Source organism: Dipodomys merriami, unplaced genomic scaffold (genome assembly GCF_024711535.1).
Source record: "Dipodomys merriami isolate MVZ:Mamm:240054 unplaced genomic scaffold, mDipMer1.0.p SCAF_504, whole genome shotgun sequence".
Lineage (NCBI taxonomy): Eukaryota > Metazoa > Chordata > Mammalia > Rodentia > Heteromyidae > Dipodomys > Dipodomys merriami.
In genome coordinates this window covers 21,852-46,105 of record NW_027206074.1, presented here as the reverse complement: position 1 = coordinate 46,105, position 24,254 = coordinate 21,852, and positions in this window count along the sequence as shown.

Here is a 24,254-nt window from a genome sequence, read left to right as displayed (position 1 = left end):
TTGTCAGTATCTTGGGAAGATTAAGTGTTGGAAGTTGAACTCTCTTTTTGGTTGTGGAGAGCTGTGATGTTTTTCTATGGCCTCTTTGCCATATTGGTACCCCCCCCCCCCTTCCATGATTTTTGACATAAACTTTTGGTAGATTTTTTTGATTGTGATGGGATTCCATCCAAAACAAAGCCATGTATATACAAAAGCCAATGTTTTCAACTCAGTACTAAACAAAAGAGGGAGAAAATTAAGGTTAGCTCTATATGTTAAACACAAATATAGACAATATCAAGATATTTTGGAATTGTATAATTTTACTGAATAAAGTGACTCAAACCTATAATATTATCTAATTAGAAAACAGAGATTAGAGAATTCCAGTTCCAGGCAAGCTCAGACACAAAAAAGAAGTTTCAGAAACTAACCATTTGCTGGATGTAATGTTTTATGCTTGTGTTAGGAGGACCGCAGTCCAAGCAGGACCAGGCATAGTTATACTACCTCAAAATAAACAATCTTATTATAATCTGCAAGTATGGTAGTAGTAGAGATGCTGTTTCACAAGTATAGGGTTTTGGGTTCAATACTCCAGTATCACTAAGAATTTAAGCATGTGCCAGGGTAAGAAATTTGGCATGTCTAAAGTCAAGACTTCATATTCATTTTACAAGCTCTAATAAAATATTTACATATTTTGCTATTTTTTAAGTATAACTATATCTTCCATGCCCAAAACAAATAATTTCCTATTAGAGATTTTCTTCTATCCATGAAGTATTATGTTATGTGTTGGATACTGTCCCACTGAAATCATTCTAAAGATCAAAATCCCATTGTCTTAGAGAGTGATTGCATATGGAAACTAAATCTCTAAGGTAGCATTTAAGATGGTCTCCGCCAAGAGAAACAGAACTGTTGGGTCTTCATCTATCCTGTGGAAGATGGACAGGGTGCAAGGAAAGGTAAGTGCACTGCTCACCCATTCCCCAGCCTCCCTTAGCCTTGGAGACAGTCAAATGCAGCGGGGAGTCAAGTCAAACAGGAACTCATTTATAAGCACACAGCAAGTAATTTTTATAGCAAAAAAACCCAATGCAGCATTAAAGGGGAGGAAAAGGAACCAACAACTCCCTGTAGAGGTCAACCTATTATGCGCCTAAGCTTTCTATACCTTCCCTGCTGTCCACGAGCTGTTCACTCGCTGATGTCACTTTGCGTGATTATGCTATCCAGTCAGGTTTTAACATAAACAACTCGGGGTCTGCCCACTCAACTTCGTCTCAGCGCCATTTTTGCTGTCCACCTCCTAGTTAGTTATCCTTTTCCCCTCCTCTATAAAGGTTATTTTAACAGGATTAAATTGGTAAGAAGAGCATCAGCCATGCAGGGGGTTTGAGGCCAGTCTGGGTGGCGAGATTCGCCGGACAAGGTTAGGGCCTTTGTGCATGATTCAAGAGACTGTCCCAGTTACCTCACATCCCCATCTAGCACAGTAATAAACGTCAGTCCCACCACAGTTATAAATGTCCAAAGCAGTTTGATTACTTCCGGGGCATATATAAAGGTCAGTATCTCGTAAGGTTAACCTCTTTAAAACATGGGATCAGCCTGTGTATTGGGGTCTCATACATGGGGCATGGTGCATCCTCCTGGGCCACAATACTCAGGCCATCGTTGGTGAAGGGGAGTCCAATCTCCAACATCCCAGTATCCTCTAGCCATGTCACAGAGGTCAGAATGAAGGTCAGGCCATCAGGTTGAAGGGACAGCTTCTCTCCTGGTGCTATTGATGATTTCTGCATTGCCAGCACTGATCACAACTAGGTTACCCATTGAGGTTCATGTGGATTCTGTACGGCCATTGCCAGGACTGGGAGGGTCAGGACAGCCAACATTTGGAGTATCACCATCTGCAATTGTCAGGGAACATAAGAGCTTCTCAAGCACTTTTTGTCCTTGGGGATGATTAGTAGTTATCTTTTTAGCTTTTCCTCTTTTAAACACAAGCTGTGACCACCATAGCCATTTTTATCCTTGTTGGTAAGTTTATCCTTGGGCATCCTCTTGAATAGAGGAAATGGGTAAAAACTTAAGGTTCCTGGCAATGATCAAAATCAGGGCTGTCTCTCCAATGGGAAAACACATCCAAATCCCCTTCGCATGGTCAGGTCCTCTCCAATGTTGTGTCAGAGGGTCCTTCCACCTGACTTTCACTTGGGGCTTAAGGTTTAATTGTCCCCAGTGCTTCTGAAATCTGCATTCAGATGCCACTTTTGAAAATTTTAAAATGTTAATGGTAAATAAAGCTATCTGTAACTGTATGTGGGGGTTAACTCTCTCCTTTTGTTTTAATAATTGTTCCTTAAGACATCAGTGATCTCTTTCTATACTTGCGTGGCCTTGGTGATTATAGGGAATTCCTGTAGTTTAATATGCCATTTGTCAAAAAAGTCTGACATTGCTTTACTAGCAAAACAGGGTCCATTATCGATTTTAACTTGTGCTGGTAGACCCAAGGTGACAAAGCATTGAAGAAAATGTGTTTGTGAATGTTTAGTTTTATCTTCTGTATATGCTGTGCCCCAAGATGCTCTTGAATAGAGAATCTATAGAACCAAAAAATATATTTAAGCTTACCAAATGCTGGGAAATGAGTAACATCAGTTTGCCAGAGGATGTTGGGTTTGAGGCCTCTGAGAATTACTCCTAGTGGTTGTAATGGGGGTACATTTAAGAAGGGCTGGCATGTTTTGGAGATATGTACTATCTTTTTGAGTTCCTTTACAGAAATATGAGGGAATTTATGTTGAAGTTCCCTCCAACTGATGTGGGTTAAATCATATAAACAGATGTCCTTCTGTAAAGTTAATGCTTGTGGGCCAGTATTTAACTGATCCACTGAATTATTGCCCATGGATAAAAACCTAGGGAATTTTGAATGCCTTCTCAAATGCTGAATATGAATAGGGGTTCCCCGTCCTTCTAATAGGCCCTTAACTGTAACCATAAGGGAGGAAATACGGTTCCATCCAGACTGGGGAATATTGGGGCTCAAGTTAATCATGCATAGGCTATCAGAAAACAAATTAAACTGTTTTTGAATGTCCTGAAGGGTCATAATTACGGCAAGCACTTCTTTATATTGTGCTGACCCTTGACAAGGTTGAAGTCTTTGTTTGCTCAGGCTCTTTTGTTGCTCCTCAAAGGCTGCATATGGAGAGCCTTCTTTACCTCCATCAGTAAAAACATGGAGGGCACCAGGAATAGGTGTAGAAGAAAATAAAGAAGGCGTTTTCAGGGGAAGTCACCATAACATGACTGCCCATTTAGACGGCCCATAATGGCAGTCAATATGGCCTGGAAACCCCTCTAGGGTGAGAGCAAGGTGAGCATTTGTTCGAGTGAGCCACTCAACATCGGTCATCCGAAAAGGAAAAACAATGGAGTGAGGGTCGAGGCCATAATTCCTTTGGGCTTGGGTCCTTCCCTTGATGATAGCATCGGCAAGTTGGTCTGCCTGAGTGTACAACCGAAGAGTGCCGTCCAGAGGACAGTGAACCCACTCTAATGGCTCTCCCTTTTGAGTTAAAGCTGCAGAAATCAATGTAAAACCCGCAAACAACTCAACGGGATAGAACACCACTTCAGGGAAACTTCATCCAGGGCTTTTTGGAACAGCAAAAATATTGCCTGATGGCTGCCTGTAATTGTAATAACATCTTGGGGCTTCCTGTCTTTTAGGAGGGCAAATAAGGGCACAAGAGTATAATTGGGGACAGGAAACCATGGCAACATCTAAGTGATTTCCCCTTAAAAACTTTGAAGTTGGGCTTGGGTCAGAGAGCCTGGAATATCCAACAAAGGTTTAAGGGGACTGGCTTGAGTCAAGGTAAGGTGGGATCTGAGTAACTTAAAAGGAGGTACCTTTGAATTTTATTGAGGGCTATGGTAAAAAAAAAAAAAAAAAAAAACACCTTTTTTTTTAATATGGCCAGAACCTGGGCCAAAAGACCCTCCAGGTGGCCTGCATCTTGGTGCACCAGAATTATATCATTCATGTCAGCATATGCAAGGGAGGTATCTAAAACAGCACAAGCCCTAAAACTGTGGCCAAGTATTGTTGGAAAAAGGCCTGGCTAGAAAGACAGCCTCTTCAGTAAATGGTGCTGGCAAAATTGGTTAACTACTTGTAGAAAACTAAAGCTAGATCCTTATATAAAACCCTGCATCAGAATCGACTCAATATGGATTAAAGACCTCGAAATCAAAGTACACACTCTGAAAACATTACAGGATGGAATAGGAGAAACCCTAGGTCTCCTCGGCTCAGGCCGAAATTTTCTGAATAGAGACCCGGAAACACAACAAATCAAAGAAAGGTTGGACAAATGGGATTGCATGAAGTTGCAGAGCTTCTATTTGGCAAAGGACATAGCTAGCAAGATCAATAGAAAGCCCACGGATTGGGAGAAGATCTTTACTAGCCATACAACAAACAAAGGTCTCATATCTAAAATATACTTGGAACTCAAAAAATTAAATCCCCCAACAACAAATCCTCAAGCAACTGCCCAATAAATAAGTGGGCTAAAGACTTAAAGAGAAACTTCTCTGAAGAACAAAGAAGGATGGCCAAGAGACACATGAAGAAATGCTCAACATCCCTAGCCATAAAAGAAATGTAAATCAAAACAACATTGAGATACCACCTCACACTAGTTAGAATGGCAAAAATGAAGAACTCTAACAACAACAGATGCTGGAGGGGTTGTGGACAGAAGGGAACCTTACTTCATTGTTGGTGGGAATGTAAACTTGTTCAATCACTTTGGAAAGCAGTATGGAGGTTCCTCAAGAGACTGCACATAGAGCTCCCCTGTGACCCAACAATCCCACTTTTGGGCATTAACCCAAATGTTTACAAACAAGACCACACTAAAGCTACCAGCACAACTATGTTTATTGCAGCATTATTTACCATAGCTAAGATATGGAACCAAACCAGATGGCCCTCAGTAGATGAATGGATCAAGGAAATGTGTTATATATACATAATGGAATTCTATGCCTCCATCAGAAGAATGGCATTGCCCCATTTGATAGGAAATGGAAAAACTTGGAAAAAAATTATATTAAGTGAAGTAAGCCAGGCCCAAATAAACATAGCTCCCATGGTTTCTGTTATTTGCAATATCTAGTATATGTATGAGTCATGCAGAAAAGGTCAGATAATGTAATGTTAGGAAAATGAACCCTTAGACATGTATTCTAATGTTTTTTTCTTCCATGCATTTGTTTCTAATGCATTAATAAGATTATCTCTTTGTTGCTTTGTATGTTCCTCCCCCACAGTATAACCCCTGCTTTCACTATATTTGATGTCAGTATAACTTGTGGAGGAGATGGGGAAAAACAAGTCATTTAAGGATACTGGTGGACCTGTTGCAACAATGAGAAGTACAAGTTGTCATGTCCAAAACGAGCTTTACAACCTTGGTGTGAGGGGGGGAAGGATGGGTTGGGGGGTGGGGGGGGAGGCTGGGAAGTGATGTGTAGGGTAAACAAAGAAGGAGGCTGCAATGCTTGATAAGAAATGTACGCATTATCCTGCCCATGTAATTGTAACTCCTCTGTACAGTATGTTCACAAAAAAATAAAATTGAATTAATAAAGAAAAAAGAAAAAGGCCTGGGTCTTGGCCATTCCCTTTGGCAGCACCATCCATTTGAACCTCTGATCAGGCTAGGAAAAATTAGGAGAAGGGATGGAGAAGACAAAATTCTCACAGTCATCTAGATGCAGTAGGATAGAGAAAAAACAAACTTTAATATCAATCACAACCCAATGGAACATTCTTCAATACAATAAAAGCTGTATATGATAAACCTTCAGCCAGCATTATACTTAATGCTGAAAAACTGAAACTATTTTCCTCTTAACTCAGGAATGAGACAAGGATGTCCACACTCTCCTCTTCTCTTCAATATAGTATTAGAATGCCTAGCTACAGCAATAAGAAAAAATGAAAATATAAAGGGAATCAAAATAGGGAAAGAAGAAGTAAATCTCTCCCTCTTTGCAGATGACATGATCTTGTATTTAAAGAATCTCACAGAATCCACTCCCAAATTACTCAAGCTGAATCAAAATTTTGGCGATGTGGAAAGGTATAAAATTAACCCTAAAAATTGAATGGCTTTTCTGTATGCCAACAATGAGAAAAGTGTTGCTGAAATTGGGAAAGCAACTCCATTCGTAATAGCCCCATAAATAATGAAATACCTAGGAATTAACCAAAGAAGTGAAGCACCTCTATGATGAAAACTTTAAGAACTTGAAAAAGGATATCAAAACAAAACTTAGAAAGTGGAAAAACTCCCATGGTCCTGGATTGGAAAGATCAACATCATGAAAATGGAATTACTTCCCAAGGCTATCTACAAATTCAATGCGATACCTATCAAAATTCCTATCTCATTCTTCAAGGAAATAGAAGAGACAATCGAAAAATTCATATGGAACAATAAAAGATCCCGAATAGCAAAAACGATCCTCAACAGAAAGAACAGTGCTGGAGGAATATTAACATCAAATTTCAAACTCTACTATAAAGCCATAATAATACAAACAGCTTGGTACTGGCACAAGAACAGACCTCAGGACCAATGGAATAGAATTGAAAACCCAGAAATGAACCTACAGACCTAAAGCCATCTAATCTTCGATAAGGGACCTAAAAAGTAGAATGGAAGAAATACAGCCTCTTCAGTAAATGGCGCTGGCAAAATTGTTTGACTACTTGTAGAAAACTAAATCTAGATCCTTATATATCACCCTGCACCAGAACCAAGTCCAAATAGATCAAAGACCTCGGAGTCAAAAGAGACACTCTGAAAACATTACAGGATGTAATCAGAGAAACCCTAGGTCTCTTTGGCACAGGCCAAAATTTTCTTAATAGTTTCACAGAAATACAGCAGATCAAAGAAGGGTTGGACAAATGGGATTGCATAAAATTGCAGAGCTTCTGCATGGCAAAAGACATAGCTAGCAAGATTGATACAAAGCCCAAAGATTGGGAAAACATCTTCACTAGCCATACAATGGACAAGAGTCTCATATCTAAAATATATACCTGGATCTCAAAAAATTAAATCCCCCCAACAAGAAATCTTAAAAGAAAAAACTGCCCAATAAATAAGTGGGCTAAAGTCTTAAAGAGAAACTTCTCTGAATAGGAGAGAAGGATGGCCAATAGACAAATAAAGAAATGCTCAATCTCCCTATCCATAAAAGAAATGCAAATCAACACAACATTGAGATACCACCTCACACCAGTTAGAAAAGCTATAATCAAGAACTCTAATAACAACACAAGCTGGAGGGGATGTGGACAGAAAGGAACCTTGGTGCATTGTTTCTGGGAGTGCAAACATGTTCAACCACTTTGGAAAGCAGTATGGAGGTTCCTCAAAAGACTCCACATAGAGCTCCCCTGTGACCCAGCAATCCCACTTTTGGGCATTTACCCAAATGTTCAAAAAAAGACCACACTAGATCTACCAGCACGACTATGTTTATTGCAGCATTATTTACCATAGCTAAGATATGGAACCAACCCAGACGCCCCTCAGTAGATGAATGGATCAAGAAAATGTGGTTTACCCTGCTTTCACTATATTTGATGTCAGTATAACTTGTGGAGGAGATGGGGAAAAACCAGTTGTTTAAGGATATAGGTGGACCTGTTGCAACAAGGAGAAGTACAAGTTGTCATGTCCAAAACGAGCTTTACAACATCGGTGCGGGGGGGGGGGGGGTAAGGGGGGATAAGGAGAAGGATTGGGGTTGTGGGGGAGGGGGGAGGCTGGGAAGGGATGTGAAGGGTAAACAAAGGAGGAGGGTGCAATGCTTGGTAAGAAATGTACGCATTATCCTGCCCATGTAATTGTAACCCCTCTGTACAGTATGTTCACAAATAAAATTAAATTAAATTTAAAAAAAAGAAAATGTGATTTATATACGCAATGGAATTCTATGCCTCCATCAGAAAGAATGGCATTGCCCCATTTGTTAGGAAATGGAAAGAGTTGGAAAAAATTATATTAAGTGAATTAAGCCATGCCCAAAGAAACACAGGTCCCTGGTTTCCCTTATTTGAAATAACCACTATATGTCTGAGTCAAGCAGAAAAGGTCAGATAAATTGATGTTAGGGAAATGAACCCTAACATATGAATTCTAATTTTTTTTCTTTCATGTGATTGTTTCTAGCACATTTATAAGATTATTTCTTTGTTGCTTTGTATGTCCCTCCCCAACGGTATAACCCCTGCTTTCACTGTATTTGATGTTCGTATAATTTGTGGAGGGAAACGGAAAAAACAAATCATTTAAATAGAGATACAGGTGGACCCATTGCAACAATGAGTTTTAGAATTTGTTATGTTGAAAACGAACTTTACAACTTTTGTGTGGGGGGTGGGAGGACGTTGGGGGGAAGAGGATTGGGTGCTCTGGAGCAGAGGATGGGAAAGGATGGGAAGGGGAAACAAATGAGGAGGCTACAATGTTTGATAAGGAATGTACTCATTATCTTGCCCATGTAATTGTAGTCCCTATGTATTGTTCACAATTTTAAAAAAGGAATGTACTCATTACCTTGCTCATGTATTGGATAAAAATATGGGTGTGTTCCAAGACTCATAGAACGGCGTTCATGCCAAAGATTTATCTGTTCCTCCACCAAAATTTGGAGGGCTACAAATTTATGTTTGGTCAATGGCCACTGCTCCACTCAAATAGGGCTTCCCGGTTTCCACCTGATGGGAGGTACTTGGAGTCATTGGCCTTTAGGATTGGGGGTGCACCCGAGTAGATCCCTCATGTTCCTCTCTGTAATTATGAAAGTTATAAAAATCCTTTTCCTTAACTCCTTCTAGATCCCATTTAAGCCTTTGTCCTCCATCCAGAATATCGTCATAGAATGCTAGATTGTTCATAGTGACCACAGCATCCATTTGTCCTAGCATGTATTGCCCTAGTAAATTGGTGGTTTAGCTTTTTGCCAGTAGAGGGCATATCTTTCCCTGCTCTGTATCTAGTTAGTCCAGTTCATAAGGGCAACCTTCTCTTTGGACTGGGAGTTGTCCCCTACCCACAATATCAGGGGCCCAGGTGCAAGCTTCCTTTCCAAGGGCACTTCCACCTCCCTGAGTACAGGTTGATCTGCCCCTGGGTCAATTAGGCAGTGAAACCAATTCCTAACTATAAAAATACTCATTTTAGGGCAGAATACTTTTACCAGGGTGATGGTCCAATGGGCCTTGGTCGTCCTGCCATGAGGCTGCCTGGGCCTTACAGCAGAGGGGTTCCTCTTGAGTTAATGGGGCTGGGGGATGCATCTCCTCTTCTTTAAAGATTTTCCATCTAAATCAAAAATTCTTTTTTCTGGATCGACAATCTTTTTTCCAATGGTACCCCTTCCTGCACCAGGGGCATGGTGTAAGAGGCGGTTGGACCCCCGGGCTGGTTGGCGGGGGGGGGGGGGGGGGGATTGTTATGAACAATCCCTCTTTAAGTGCCCCTCCTGCCCTCATTTAAAACAAGTCCCTCTCCCAGATTGTCTTAGGGTTCCTTGGCCCTGGGCTGCCAGCAACTTGGTGATAGTCTCACTCATTGCAGATGTCTGAGCTTGTAAAACTAAAGCTTGTGATGGGGACTGGTACTGTGGCATTACCACATCCTGCAAGGCCACCACCCATCTGCTCAGGGATCTCTCTCTATATCCAGCACAGGCCATGCGGTATTCTGCATTGATTCTTCCCAAACCAGTAGCTTTACAAATTGATCCCAGAAGCCCCTGCTATCAGCATAGGATGAACACTCTGTTAGACCCAGTCCATAAAATCAGGTAGAGGCTCCCCCAGCTTTTCTCTCACTCCTGCTATTGGGGATTCAGTGGGCCCTTAATCCAGTTTGTACCACGAGGTAAGTCTGCCTCCCACACCTGGTCACGGTATGGGCCAGTTATTGCAGCCTGTTGGACGCCAGTGGAGTACGCTTTCCCTGTCCCTGTTAACATGTCATAAGTAATAAGTATTGCAGGTTGAGTCTGCCGGTTATTTTCTGCCCACACTCTGCATTCCTCCTTAAAAAGGCGGACCACTGAGAGCTGATGAGCATGGCTTTGGCTATGTCCCGCCAGTCCTTAGGGATGCATGGGTCATAAGCAATGTCCTGTAATAGGGTCTGGGTCCTAGGAGAGTTCGGGCCATCCTCCACCACTGCCTTATGGAGCTCTTTAACATTCTTAGCTTCCCATGGATACCATTCCATAGGGAATTCCATAAACATAGGGTCTGTTACCTCCTGGTGCCAAATTGACGGGATATGTTTGGGGAAGTGAATTCTGTGGCCCATGCTCCCAGGTGATCCTTCCTTTACAGAGTAGGCCTCCACTTATGTTACTTCCCCAGTACTCAGTCCCTCCATGGAAGGTTGGTCATAGGGATCCAGGTCTATCAAGACCCTCTGTAGGGCACCATACCTTCCCCTGCTTTGAGGGCATAGGGTGGGTGCCTAGGACCATCAGGGGCACCTGAGTTGGGGGCAGGTAACCTTCACCCTCGTTTTGACTTCCACTGTGCATTCTTCTGTCTGATCAGTGCATTCTTGGTCAAATTTGACTCATTCCTTTTCCTCTTCACTTCCCAAGTCCTCCTGTGAGATAGAATTTCCCATACTAAAGGTTTCACTTACACTGAGAGTCCACTTAACCTCAGCTAAGACTCATGCCCCACATTGGGCACCAGATGTTGTGTCTTTGTCCATCCCGCAAGACAGACAGGTTGCAAAGAAAGGTAAGTGTGCCATTCGCCCATACACCAGCCTCCTTTAGCCTTGGTGGCAGTCAGATGCAGCGGGGAGCCAAGTCAAGCAGGAACTCATTTATTAACACACAGCAAGCACTTTTTTTTTTTGGGTCCAGTCGTGGGGCCTGAACTCTGGGCCTGGGCGCTGTCCCTCAGCTCTTCAGCTCAAGGCTAGCGCTCTACCACTTGAGCCACAGCACCACTTCCGGCTTTTTTCCTTTTGCTTATGTGGTGCTGAGGAATCGAACCCAGGGCCTCAGGCTTGCAAGGCAAGCGCTTCTACCACTGAGCCAACTTCCCAGCCCAGCAAGCACTTTTTAAAGCAAAAAAAAACCCCACACAGCACAGAAGGGGAGGAAAAGGAACCAACCAATCGCTGTAGAGGTCACCCTATCATGCGCCTAAAGGTTGTACACTTACCTTGCTGTCTAAGAGCTGTTCATGCACTGACGTCACTTCATGTGATTGTGGTATCCACTCAGATTTTAACATAAACAACTCGGGCTCTGCTCACTCTACTTCTTCTCAGCACCATCTTTGCTGCCCATGTGACCCACACAGAAGGCCTTGAATATGTCAAGGAAAGAGGACTCAGAATAAGCCAACTCTGATCTTGGAGTTCTACATCCACCAACTCTGAGGTAATATATTTACAGTGTTAATGCTACCCAATCTGTGGTAATTTATTATTACAGTTACTAGCAAATATGTGGAATCTGTAAGACATGAAAAGTCATTGACTCTTTGGGTCCATGACTAATCTCTATAACCCTTGTGATTAAGAAGGATGAGACTTGGGGGATAATGGTTTTCCAGCTGCTAGGAAAGGTCATTAGGTTCTATCTCCAATTAACTACAAAAATTTCTGTGCTGAGGCATGGTTCAAATGGTAGACTGACTACTGTTAGTAAAAAATTTAGAGGATAAGGTATGTTCAAGCCTCAAACTGGGAGAGAAAAAAAGTCCTTAGAAAAATACCATGAGAATTAGCATTATGAATAGGATAGCAGAATAAAAAGAAATAAACTTATTGATATGGACAAAGCTTCCCAATGTGAAATATGGCACAAACTCTAATATTTATGTTTTTCCTTCCCATACAGGAGAAATAAATGGTATTTTTACTTGATGAAACTAAAATGTAAAACTGTATGCAATAGCTAATCACATTAGGTTTATGTTTCCATAATTTAACTTGTTTTCCTACAAATTTCTAGAATAGTGTAGCTTTGGAAAATCAATACATTTTGCATTTTCATATAAGATTACATATCCTTGCACATGTTGTCTAAAATTGATCTACACTGAAATGATTGCCATTGATATATTTCTCAAGATTGCAAATATTTATACTTTCAGCTGAACTTCCACAAAACTCATACCCCAAACATAATTTTTAGTTTGTTCATACAATCATAGGAACATAAAAATATGGCCCAAAAGGTTAATTACCTGTATCTGCTGTCATTAATGTAGTATAACTAATACAATTAAGTAAATACCCTGAGGGAAATAAGATACTTCCTTCTAAATACAGACTTGCAGACACAAACACACACACACACACACACACACACACACACACACACACACACACACACACACAAATTTACCACTGTGACTCAGGTTAGATTCGTGACATTGGGTATCAGACAATGATCTAAAAATCAAACTTACCTGCCGAGATATAAAATACATTCATAATTCAACAGAAACACCAGATCATTCAAAATATTGAGAATATTTAATAGAACCAACCAGCTCTTGAGCCATGTACTCCCTGATTTCATTCATTAATGATGATGCATTTTTCATATCATAATTAAAAATCTTTTTGAGTCTCTCTGATTAGCAGAAAAAATATGCTATCATATAATAGAAAATATAGGTAAAATTATTTGTCTCTAGGAAATCTTTAATATATCTTATCAAAGACTTCTGTTTCCTTCTTGCAGAGTCTGTTTCTGGCATTTTGCCCTAATTTCTAATGTTAAATTACAAAGGACATGCCATGTACCTTAATTCATATTTCCTAAAGTTTATGCTATGGAGTTGAATCTGATTTGTTTGCTTATTCTAAATTTAATTTTCTCAACAACTTGAATTATTGTTTATGTTACTCCTAAGCCATTTGAAATAAACAGAACTGGAAATTCACCTTGGCAATGATTTGTGAATGGCATTAATGGTTGTGAAGAGATGAAGGACTTGAATTATCTAGAGTGCCTTAAAAATGACACTGTATTCAAAGGGCTGATCGTTTAGTCCACTTTTAAAGTGTGGTCTTCTTATTTCATCTAAGAAGATAAAAGTATGCTTTTAATCACATTCTTGCCTACAAAGCAGTATAATTATTTTCTTTATACAGTTGATGTCCAACTGCGACTGTAGTGAAACCTAAAAACAACTTCACAGCTGTGTTAGCTGCTCTAAATTTTGAAATTTTCTTCCAGTAGCCCTTGTGATTTGAGCCCAGATTAATGGGATAGTCACATAATCCACAATTGCAAAGCATCACAATATACAAAGACCACGTGCACAATGAGGTTCAATTTTTTCTTGTTTGTTTCCTTTTTTCTTATTGTCTCTTAAGGAGGTAGGGGAAGTTTTTATCTCATTGTTGTTGATTTGACTTAAATAACTTTTCAGATTTTTCAAATAAAATAAAGAGATATGAAAGAGACATATTTAGTTACAAAATACAGCTAACCATTTGCGTGATTTTTTTTATTCTAGTCCTGTTCTCAGTTATCTTCAAATAACTTAGAGATGAGCCAAGCATGTGTGTAAATTGACATGTATCAAGCACACAGAACTCTGAAATCCTTGGACATTGATTTCTATATCAACTTTACCTAGAAAAGAAAATTGTCACTTGCCTCATAGCTGAAGTAATCTACTTAAAAAAAAGTTTTACTAATTTTATCAATAGATCTCATAATCTATGGAATTAATGCATTGCATAAGTCTTTAATTCCATATTTCCAATTAATTACTATTACATTTATTTTACATTTTTTTACACATGATATGACAGTCTTGAGGAAAATTTTATGCCTGGTTTTCATTTTGGTTGCCAAAATCTAACTATTAGAAATTTTGAAAATTTAACTTTAAATCTGAACCTTCAAATTTCACTAGAACTTGAATTGTGTTACTTAAAACTTTAATATTAAAATAAAAAGCATTTTAAATAGAAAGCAAGATTATGTTATCATACCTTAATCCCAGTATTGACTTTATGATAAAACAATTATATTTATATAACAAGATATACATATTCAAACAAACTATGAGATATGTAAACAGAATTTTTTTTTGTTTTATGTTTGTTGTCGTTTATAGTTTGTGATGATTCTGTCTTCTTTACCTTATGCCTGGTATATTCATTGCATGTCTTCAGGAAGGTGAGGAGTGGGCACAGAACTTGAGAGAAAAGAGTGAAAAATTGCAGCAGTGGAGTTCGTTGAACATTTAACACATGGGTCAGGACAGGAGAGTGGAACTGGCAACAAGTGAGGGAATTGAAGACAATTCACAAAAGGAAATGTACTCATTACCTGACTCATGTAATTGTAATCCATTTATAAATCACCTTAATAAGAACAACAGAATAAATTTATTTTAAAAAGGTAAACAAAATGTTGTTTCTTAGAATCCTAGAAGTTTGTTTTGTTCACTGGTTGGAGCTGGTTGAGTCTATTTCTGAAAATCTACATTGACTTTTATTGGGTGAATTTGTGAGCTACTAGTAGATAAAAGTCAATTATGTTTGTATGTTTTTGTGAGACTCTGAATTATTTATGTCTTTAATCTAAGTTGTATTATTTCGGTCTACCGGTTTTTAGTTTGTCTTGTTCCTGTTATTCAACGACCTAGTGGTGCATCATTAGTGATGATTCAAGATTGTTCTAATTTGCTGATGTACCTGCTCGAAGCTATAAATTTTCCTCTAAGTATTACCTGTGCTGTTGTGTCCCAGAAGTGGTAGTATGTTGTGATTACTTCCACTGAATTCCATAAACGCTGGAACTTCCCTCCATATCTCTTCAGTGACTCACTGACTATTTAGCAATGTTTTATTCAGTCTGTGAGTTTCAGAATTTTCTGTGATGCCATTAGATGTCGAGATCTAATTTGGTCCCATCATGATATGATAGGATACAAAGTGTAATTTCATTTTTATTTTTGAATTTTGACAGATTTTCCTTGTGATCTAAGATATGATCTATTTTGGAGAATGTTCCATGGGCTGTTGAGAAGAATATATATTGTGACACTGCTAGGTCACACTGTAGATATCTGTTAGGTATAGCTTGTCAATGCATTTATTTAACTCAGCAGTATTTTTGCTAAATTTTTACCTGGATGGCCTGTCCAGAGGTAAGAATGATGTGTTCAAGCAACCAAAAATGTATTTGGATATATGCCTGTTTTTAGGTTTAGTAGTATTTGTCTGATGAATTTGGGAGCTCTAGGAGTCAGGGCTTGATATTTAGAATTGTTATATTCCTCTGATGGAGAGTTTGCTTTATCAATATTTAATATCCTTTTTTGTCTCTTTTTATTTTCATACTAATGTTAATTTAAAGCCTATGTTATCTAATATTAGTATAGCTATTCTGGCCTGTTTATGGGGTCCATTTTTAATTTGTAAAGATGATGTACAGAAGGATTAAAATTGCATAAGTCAGATAATGAGCACATTTCTTTTTGAACAGTATCACTTCTTCCCTCATGTTCTCCCATTTTTTCCCTTTCAACCTCCCTCTCCTATAAGTTGTATAGTTCATTTACAATGTAGTGTCTATTGAGTAACACTGCTGCATTTGTTAACCCTTTGTCCCACCATTTCTCTGTTCCCCCTTGCCCTTTCCAAAGTTACATATAAGACCAAAGGTGCACAAGTTAAAAAAAAAAACAGCATCAGAACACAGAAGGAAAAAGCAAAGTAAATAAGAAAACCTCTCTATCACTTCTTGGAGATTATTTTAATATACATTATTTTTATGATAATATTCAGGTTTTGTTCATGCATGGGAAACATGCAGAGAAATGAAAATTGCAAACTTGCATTTACTAAAGGGTTAATTACATGGTTTATGTTGGGCTAAATAGTAGATTTTATAAAATAAATTGTTTTTGTCCCTTCCTTCCTCCTTCCCATGCTTCGTTTCTTCGTTCCTTCATTCCTTCCTTTTTTCCTTCTTTCTTTTCTTCTTTCCCTCCTTCCCTCTATCCCTACCTCGTTCTTTCTTTCTTTCTTTCTATCTTTCTTTCTTTCTTTCTTTCTTTCTTTCTTTCTTTCTTTCTTTCTTTCTTTCTTTCTTTCTTTCTTTCTTTCGTCCTTTCTTTCGTCCTTTCTTTCTTTCTTTCATCCTTTCTTTCGTCCTTTCTTTCTTTCTCTCACCTTCCTTTTTTCTCCCTTTCCTTCCTTCCTTCCATTCTTTCTTTATTTATTTATTTCGTTCTTTCTTTCATTATTTCTTTTTCTTCCATTTTTCCTTTTTTCTTTTATTCAGAATATATCTTATGACTATAGAAAAAATACCAACTGTTGTGTACTCCAAGGTGCTATGAGTAATTATAAATACACTAGTGTATTATTAATTTTAATAACATGTTATATCTTAAGACAAATTGCACTAAAAACAACTTCACAAAAGTTGCAAGATATGTAACAAATATTACTTTCCATGATATTGTTTATTGCCTCAAACTAAAATAAGAATTTAGACATAATATTGTGTCTGTGTTGTTCTTGTGATTTGAACTCTCAAGGATATTGCTTTAACTTTTGAGCCACAACTCCACTTTTGGCTTTGTGTGTGTGTGTTGTGATGTGAGTGTGATTAACTGAGATGCAATTCACAAACTTTCTTGCCAAAGCTTGCTTTTTTAAATTTTTAATTTTTTTATTGTGAAAATACCGTACAGAGGGCTTATAATTACATGAGAAAGCTAATGAGTACATTTCTTATCAAGCATTGTTGCCTCCTCCTTTGTTTCCCCTTCACAACCCTTCCCATCTCCCCCTACCTCTTCACCCTGGCCAAAGTTGTAAAGTTCGTTTTTCCACATTATGACTTGTAGATCTCATTGTTGCGATGGATCCGCCTGTATCCTTATTTAAACCATGTTTTTTTTTTCCTTTTTCCTCCACAAATTACACCAATATCAAATACAATGAAAGCATGTCCCTCTGTGGGGGAGGGACATGACTGAGACACGAAGAAAAGGTCATATACGGCGATGTTAGGTGAAATGAACCACCAAGATAAATATACATACACTTTTTCTTTCTTGAAATTGTTTCTAACATATTTATGAGATGATTTCTTTGTTGCCAAGGCTGGCTTTGAACCCTAGCTTCCTGAGTAGTGAGGATTACAAGCTTGAGATACCCATATTCAGCATAGATACAATATATCTAATAATCAAATAAATTTCTTATTATTTGAATTCTAGAGGCTCAATTTAACAAATTAACATTTAGATATTTATTTAGTTATTAAACCTGAACCTGCAGGGTGAAAAATATTTTTCATTTTTATGAAAAATATACACTCAACGGTTTAAATGACAGAATCTTTGCACAAATTTAAATACTCTATTATTCAATAGTGACAAAGGGATCATTAATCAAATTTCTCATGTAAGCTAAAATCAATAGGCTCTGTACATGTGAATGAAGCAATTTTTCATTAAATTGGATATAACCTACTGCAGTTACATGATTTTCTCTTCTTTTAAACCTAAACTTTTTTGACATAAAATATAGATTCATACATTTTTGAGTATATAAAAATTTTACTTACTGGTCAGCTATTTGTGAAGTTTGATTACCAAGACATTTCAGAGAAACACTGAATTTCATTTATTTTATGTCATCTGTGATTTTTAGAAATTGAATCAATCTCAATATGATATAAAGCAAGATATTCCATGATGTATGCAATTATTCTTATAGACTTGAATATAACTTATTTTTGAATGGTAGGAAATTCATATTATAACTACTCTATAGAATAGTGAAGAAATAAATGATCATGATAGTATTTATTTTTCCTTCAACTAGAAAGAAAGTACTACACTATAGATGACAAAAACTTCAGTGGAAATGTCATAAAATTATGAAAAATTCAAGTCATTATGAGTTAGATGCAATAGTCATTTTTGAAGGTCCCAAAATGAAATCTCTTGAAGCTTTCTTAGCTGTTAAATAAAATGTATTTACACTCAAAACATTTCATTTATCTCTCCAGCAATGTTATAATCAAACCAACACGATTATAAATAGCTTCTCTGATTAATTCAACTAAATATTTAGGAACAGATGTTATCGCAGCTGTATATAAATATCTACCCACCACTCTAGAAATTAAATCTGAAATCATAAAGGATTGGGATAAATAATAAGCTTTCACTATGATGCCATAAAGAGGTTAGCCCTCTCATGTGAGCATAGTTGTAGAGATTTGGTCACTGAGAACTTGTGAGCAAAGAGGATGTTAAGATAAAAGTCCTTTACTCCTCTTCCTTCTTTTACTTCTCTGTCTCCTTCACCTTCTCTTATTCCTTCTCACTCTCCCTCTTCCAATCATTATCATTCTCCCTTTCCTCACTTCCATTCCTCCTCTTCTTTATTTCCTGGCTTCCATGAATAAACATAGTCAATCACATGGTCCTGACATGGGATACTGTGCCACACCAATCCAAAGCAATGAGGATAAGAAAGTTAATCTGAAATGTATAAAATCAGAAGCCACGATTAATCGTTCCTCCTTTTAAGTTAATTTTATAAACTATTTTGTCATATTAACAGAAGACTGTGACAGCATGTTCTCATTTAATATAAGGGATAAGATTTACTGGAAAAAAACTGACCAACATCGCCCTAATAAAATGATTGATTAAATTAATATTATATTAGGACAAATCTATTTTAAAATATCATATATACTTCAATAAGAGGCAAAAAAATCACCTCTGTGGTTTCCTTTGAAAAGACAGAAGAATACAATCTGTTCCTCAAGGAAATTGACCTATAATTGGCGGTATTGTCAATTTCATAATTGATGTAAGAAGACGATAGAACAAATTTCAACTCAAATTGCATGATATAAAATTTACTTTGTCCCGTGTATACTATATATGTCTGGCTCCAAAAATGACTTGTATTTTATCATATTTTAATTAACTTTAATTGTATGAGAGTTGCTCTTTGACAAAGCAGTATATGAATAGTGTTTAGTGAGATTTTTTTTATTATTTTACCTCTCTTGATGTTTGAACTCTGGGTCTGGCTGCTGTCCCTGAGCACCTTTGGATGAACACTAGAACTCTATCACTTGAGGCACAGCAGCACTTTCATATTTCTCTGAGATAAAAATCTCACAGACTTTCTTGCCTGAGCTGGTTTCAAACCTCAATCCTCAGCCTCCTGATAATCTAGGATTACATACATGAACTGCTAGTGTGGAGCTTAATACAATGCCCCTATATTTTTTTACTAGTCCTGGGGCTTGAACTCATGCCTTGGCAACGTCCTTGTGCTTCTTTCCCTGAGGCTAGTACACTACAACTTGTGACATAGAGCCAATTCCAGCTTTTTTTTGTTTATGTAGTACTGAGGAATCAAACCCAGGGCTTCACACATGCAAGACAAGCAGTCTACCACTAAGCCATATTCCCAGCCCAATACAATGCCTCTTGATCATCATTATCCCTCATCCTTCTCAATCCTATCACATCCCTCAATTTACATAACTTTGTACAATATTCACTGACTCACAATGTCATGTATAGTCACTCAAAGGATATATCATGGATCATTTTTCTTGATGGTCTTATTCATCAACAAACTAAAATTGTGCAATATAGAATTCTGTGATTTTAAATTCTAAATTATCACTCAGAATCACCCAATACTATTGTAAAAATTTTCCTAAGGTTAATGCAAATGCAATTTGTAATTCTTCAATAAAGTACAATGATTCTTAGAATGTTAAAGAGTTGGAGTAACAATATCACCTTCAGTCCTAGAACATTTTACCCTCACTACCCTCTCAAAATACTCCAATATTAATAGTCACTTCCTGTCATCATTTCAACCTACCCTCCACTTGAGCAGCTATTATTTCATATTCTACCTCCACAGATGGGCCAATTTTAAAAAGCTCAAATAATTAGAAAATGCAGTCTATTTTATATATTTCTCCCATGTAATATTACTGTTTTCAAAGTAAGTCCATGTAAATTTTTCTCATGGATGGAGCATATTGTTTTGTATGCATGTGTATAATTGTATAACATCCTCAAAGGGCATTTCAATATTTTATTATATGTTATTGCAAAAGGTTTTGCTATGTATAGTCTTGTACATATGTCTCATTAGACATAGGTTGAAATAATTTTGAATATAAAATTATGATACAAAATGCTGAATCACAGAGGGAACTCTATATATAATATCTTAAAGATTGCCTGTATGTTTAATAAACCGACAATATCATTTTAAGTGCCACGCACCAATGTAAAAGGATTCCAATTTCTACTTAATGGTTGTGTAGTGCAATCTCATTTTTTTTTTGTATTTCCACTAATCTCTATATGTATGTAATGTCTAGTTATGTAATGATCTTTCCATATGTTCCTTGGTTGTTGTTATATTATTATAGAGATATGTATTTGGATTTTTGGATAATTTATTAAGGATGGTTAAACGTTTTAATTGTCATTAATAATCTCTTCATATATTTCGGATTCAAGTCTATTTAAATAAATGCATATTTATGCACACTATGTGTACCTATGTAAATACTCATACTTATATGTGTATATATACAAATATTTATATATGTATACATATATAAGTATATACAGATGTGTACATGCATGTATATAGACATATGTAAATTATTATATTCATTTGTCTGTAAGATATCATTTTATTTATTTGCCAAACATGTCCTTTATTGACTTTATTTATTTTAGGGTTAATGATGTACAGAGGAGTTGGGTGCCGGTGGCTCACGCCTGTAATGCTAGCTACTCACGAGGCTGAGATCTGAGTATCATGGTTGAAAGCCAGCATGTGCAGGAAAAGTCCATGAGACTCTTATCTCCAATAAACCACCAGAAAACAGGAAATGTGGCAATGGCACAAGTGGTAGAACTCTAGCCTTGAGCTGAAGAGCTGAGGGACAGTGCCCAGGCCCAGAGTTCAAAGCCCATGACCACCACAACCACCACTGGCAACAACAAAAAGAATAGTGACTCAAAAAGCAAAAGTCTTAAGCGGTCTTAAAGTTAGGCTCAAGTCTAACATTTTAGTATTATTTTAGATACCAGCAGTATCTAAAACAACAAAAAGAATAGTGACTCAAAAAGCAAAAGTCTTAAGCTGTCTTAAAGATAGGCTCAAGTCTAACATTTTAGTATTATTTTAGATACCAGCAGTCTTCTATACCAATGAGCTAAGAGCCCTCAGAATGTTGGCCGAATTTCTTAGTTCATTTAGACAATCACTATAAGTATGAATTTTCTCATCTATCTTTATTTCACCACAGAATCTGCATTTATCCTTTATGTCATACTTGAATACAAAAGTCTTTGGAATATTATTTATTAATTGGTGTATATTAATTGTATGAAGAAATTTATTTATTTATTTATTTTATTACTTTTTAATTTTTATTTATTTTTATTGTGAAAATACTGTACAGAAGGGTTACAATTATATGGCAAGATAATGAGTACATTTCTTTTTAATTTTTTTATTTATTTTTATTTTTATTGTGAACATAATGTACAGAGGGGTTACAATTACATGGGCAAGATAATGAGTGCATTTCTTATCAAGCATTGTAGCCTCCTACTTTGTCTCATTGAAATATTTTACACTCTCACATATTAATGAAGGGCCCTATTAACCCATTTCTGTCTTTCTCCATTCTCATTGCCCTTTATTTTTCAACTGTTTACTGTGAATTTCTTTGTGCTATCTTCAGAAATCGTCAAAATGTATTAAAATGATGTTCACCCACCGTCATTTAAAATTATACAATGTTGAATATAAAAGCAAACATCTAAATAAATGGAGACAAAAAATTTTTGTGGATTTGAGGATACAATTGAGCAAATAAATAAATTCTCTCCTCCCCGTTTTTTTGGTCATTCATGGGGCTTGAAATCTGGTCCTGGGCACTGTCCCTCTGCTCTTCAGTTCAAAGTGAATGCTCTACTTATTTAGCAACTGCGCCACTTCTGGTTTTCTGGTGGTTAATTAGACATAGGAATCTTCCAGACATTCCTGTTCCAGCTGGCTTGAACGGCAGTCCTCAGATCTCAGCCTCCTATGCACCTAGGATTGCAAGCATGAGCCAACAGCACTCAGTTTCACAGGTTTATTTATGTTTATGACAATTTCTAAAAAATCCTGAATAGCACTCTTTGAGTCATTGAGAAAGAAAAAGAAGCTGGAATATATTTCTCTGTCCAATAGTAAAACTGTTAGTGTAAAATTGATATATTTGTTAAGGAAAGACTACACAACTCAATGGGTCTGTAGGGCACCAGATTAGATCCAATAAATATTATCAAGGAATATTTAATAAGAGGTAAAACAAAACATTTGTGGAATGACATTCTCTTTAATAAGTGGTGATAGATTAGACAGTATTTGGGAGAATTAAAAAGTGAACATTGATTTAAATAACAATTTATTCAAATATTACCTTCAAGCAGGATTAAAACTTGGCGTACAAAACAAAAAGACTGATGTAAATGTAAAGCAAAGGAAGATGTCCTGACAATTTTGGAGGTGAAGCATTCTTAAATTTGGGTTTAAAATTATAGAAAAGGAAAATGATATAGTTGATATCAATAAAAGAGTAAAACAATTTAGTCTGTGAAAGCTCATATTCAAGTAGTGAATAGAAGCTGGGAGCTGGTGGCTCATGTGTCTCATCCTAGCTGCTTGGGAGGCTGTGATTTGAGTATTTCTATTTGATGGCAGCCCACAAAATAAAGTCCCTGAGAATCTTATTTCTGATTATTCAGTAAAAAAAGGCAGAAGTGAGGCATGACTGAAATGGTAAATTGTAACAAATTGAAACAAATATCAGGGACCCAGAGTTCAAGCCCCATGTACATGTACAAAAGTAATAGTAGTAATACTAATATGGGGGAGAAGAAGAAGTAGAAGAAGAAGAGGAAGAAGAAGAAGAAGAGGAAGAAGAAGAAGAAGAAGAAGAAGAAGAAGGAGGAGGAGGAGGAGGAGGAGGAGGAGGAGGAGGAGGAGGAGGAGGAGGAGGAGGAGGAGGAGGAGGAGGAGGAGAAGAAGGAGAAGAAGAAGAAGAAGAAGAAGAAGAAGAAGAAGAAGAAGAAGAAGAAGAAGAAGAAGAAGAAGAAGAAGAAGAAGAAGAAGAAGGAGAAGAAGGAGAAGAAGGAGAAGAAGGAGAAGAAGAAGAAGGAAAGCCAAGGGAGATTCCTAAAACAGCACTGCTTATCACTTATCAGTTAATTATATTTAAGGTTTTAAAGTATATAAGTATACAAATATCAATTGAGTAAGAAACGTGTGATTCACAAAATTGATTCAATGACAACTAAATCCAGAAAAGACTTCTCTATACTTATATAATCAGGCCCCATGACCGGACCCCCCACCCAAAAAAAAAAAGAACCAAAATATTCAAGTCATATTAACAATGCTAGTAATTCTAGTAATACCAAAAAGTCTTATGAGCTTTTTAGTCTCTTAAGAGATGAAAATCTTTAATTATACATCTATTTTTTCTGCCTAATATCTTATCTTAGGAAGATCTTTTTGTGTAACCTTGTGTTCCTGATTAGAAAACCAAAACAAAGGCAATAGTGAAAATAGAAAAGGAAAATACTTGAAAACATTTAACAAAGCAATCACAGACACTCCAGATATGCTGGATCTTCTTCTGTTGAACCATTACGTCAAATCAGGCCTGAAGAACAACTTGAAAGAAACTGCATTTGATAATGCCAAAAGGATAAATATGCATCACTATCACTTTGAAGTTGTGGAAGGCTGTACAAATTGTTCTCCTCAGTCCTAATGGTTCGGTTAAGTTTCTTAAATTTCAAAAATGTCAGTCCATCCTTTGTGTACATACAAAATATTTTCACAATCCAAATAACAGCAATATAATTTGTGGTCGGTTGTGGAGTTTGAGCTTTGGGCCTCTGCACTATCCCTGTACTATTCAGTTCAAGGCGAGTGCTCTACAGCTTGAGCCACAGCTCCACTTCCAGTTTTCCAGTGGTTCATTGGAGATAAGAGCCTTATGGACTTTCCTGCCCGGGCTGGCGTTTAACTTCAATCCTCAGGATTCATCTTCCTGAGTAGCTATCA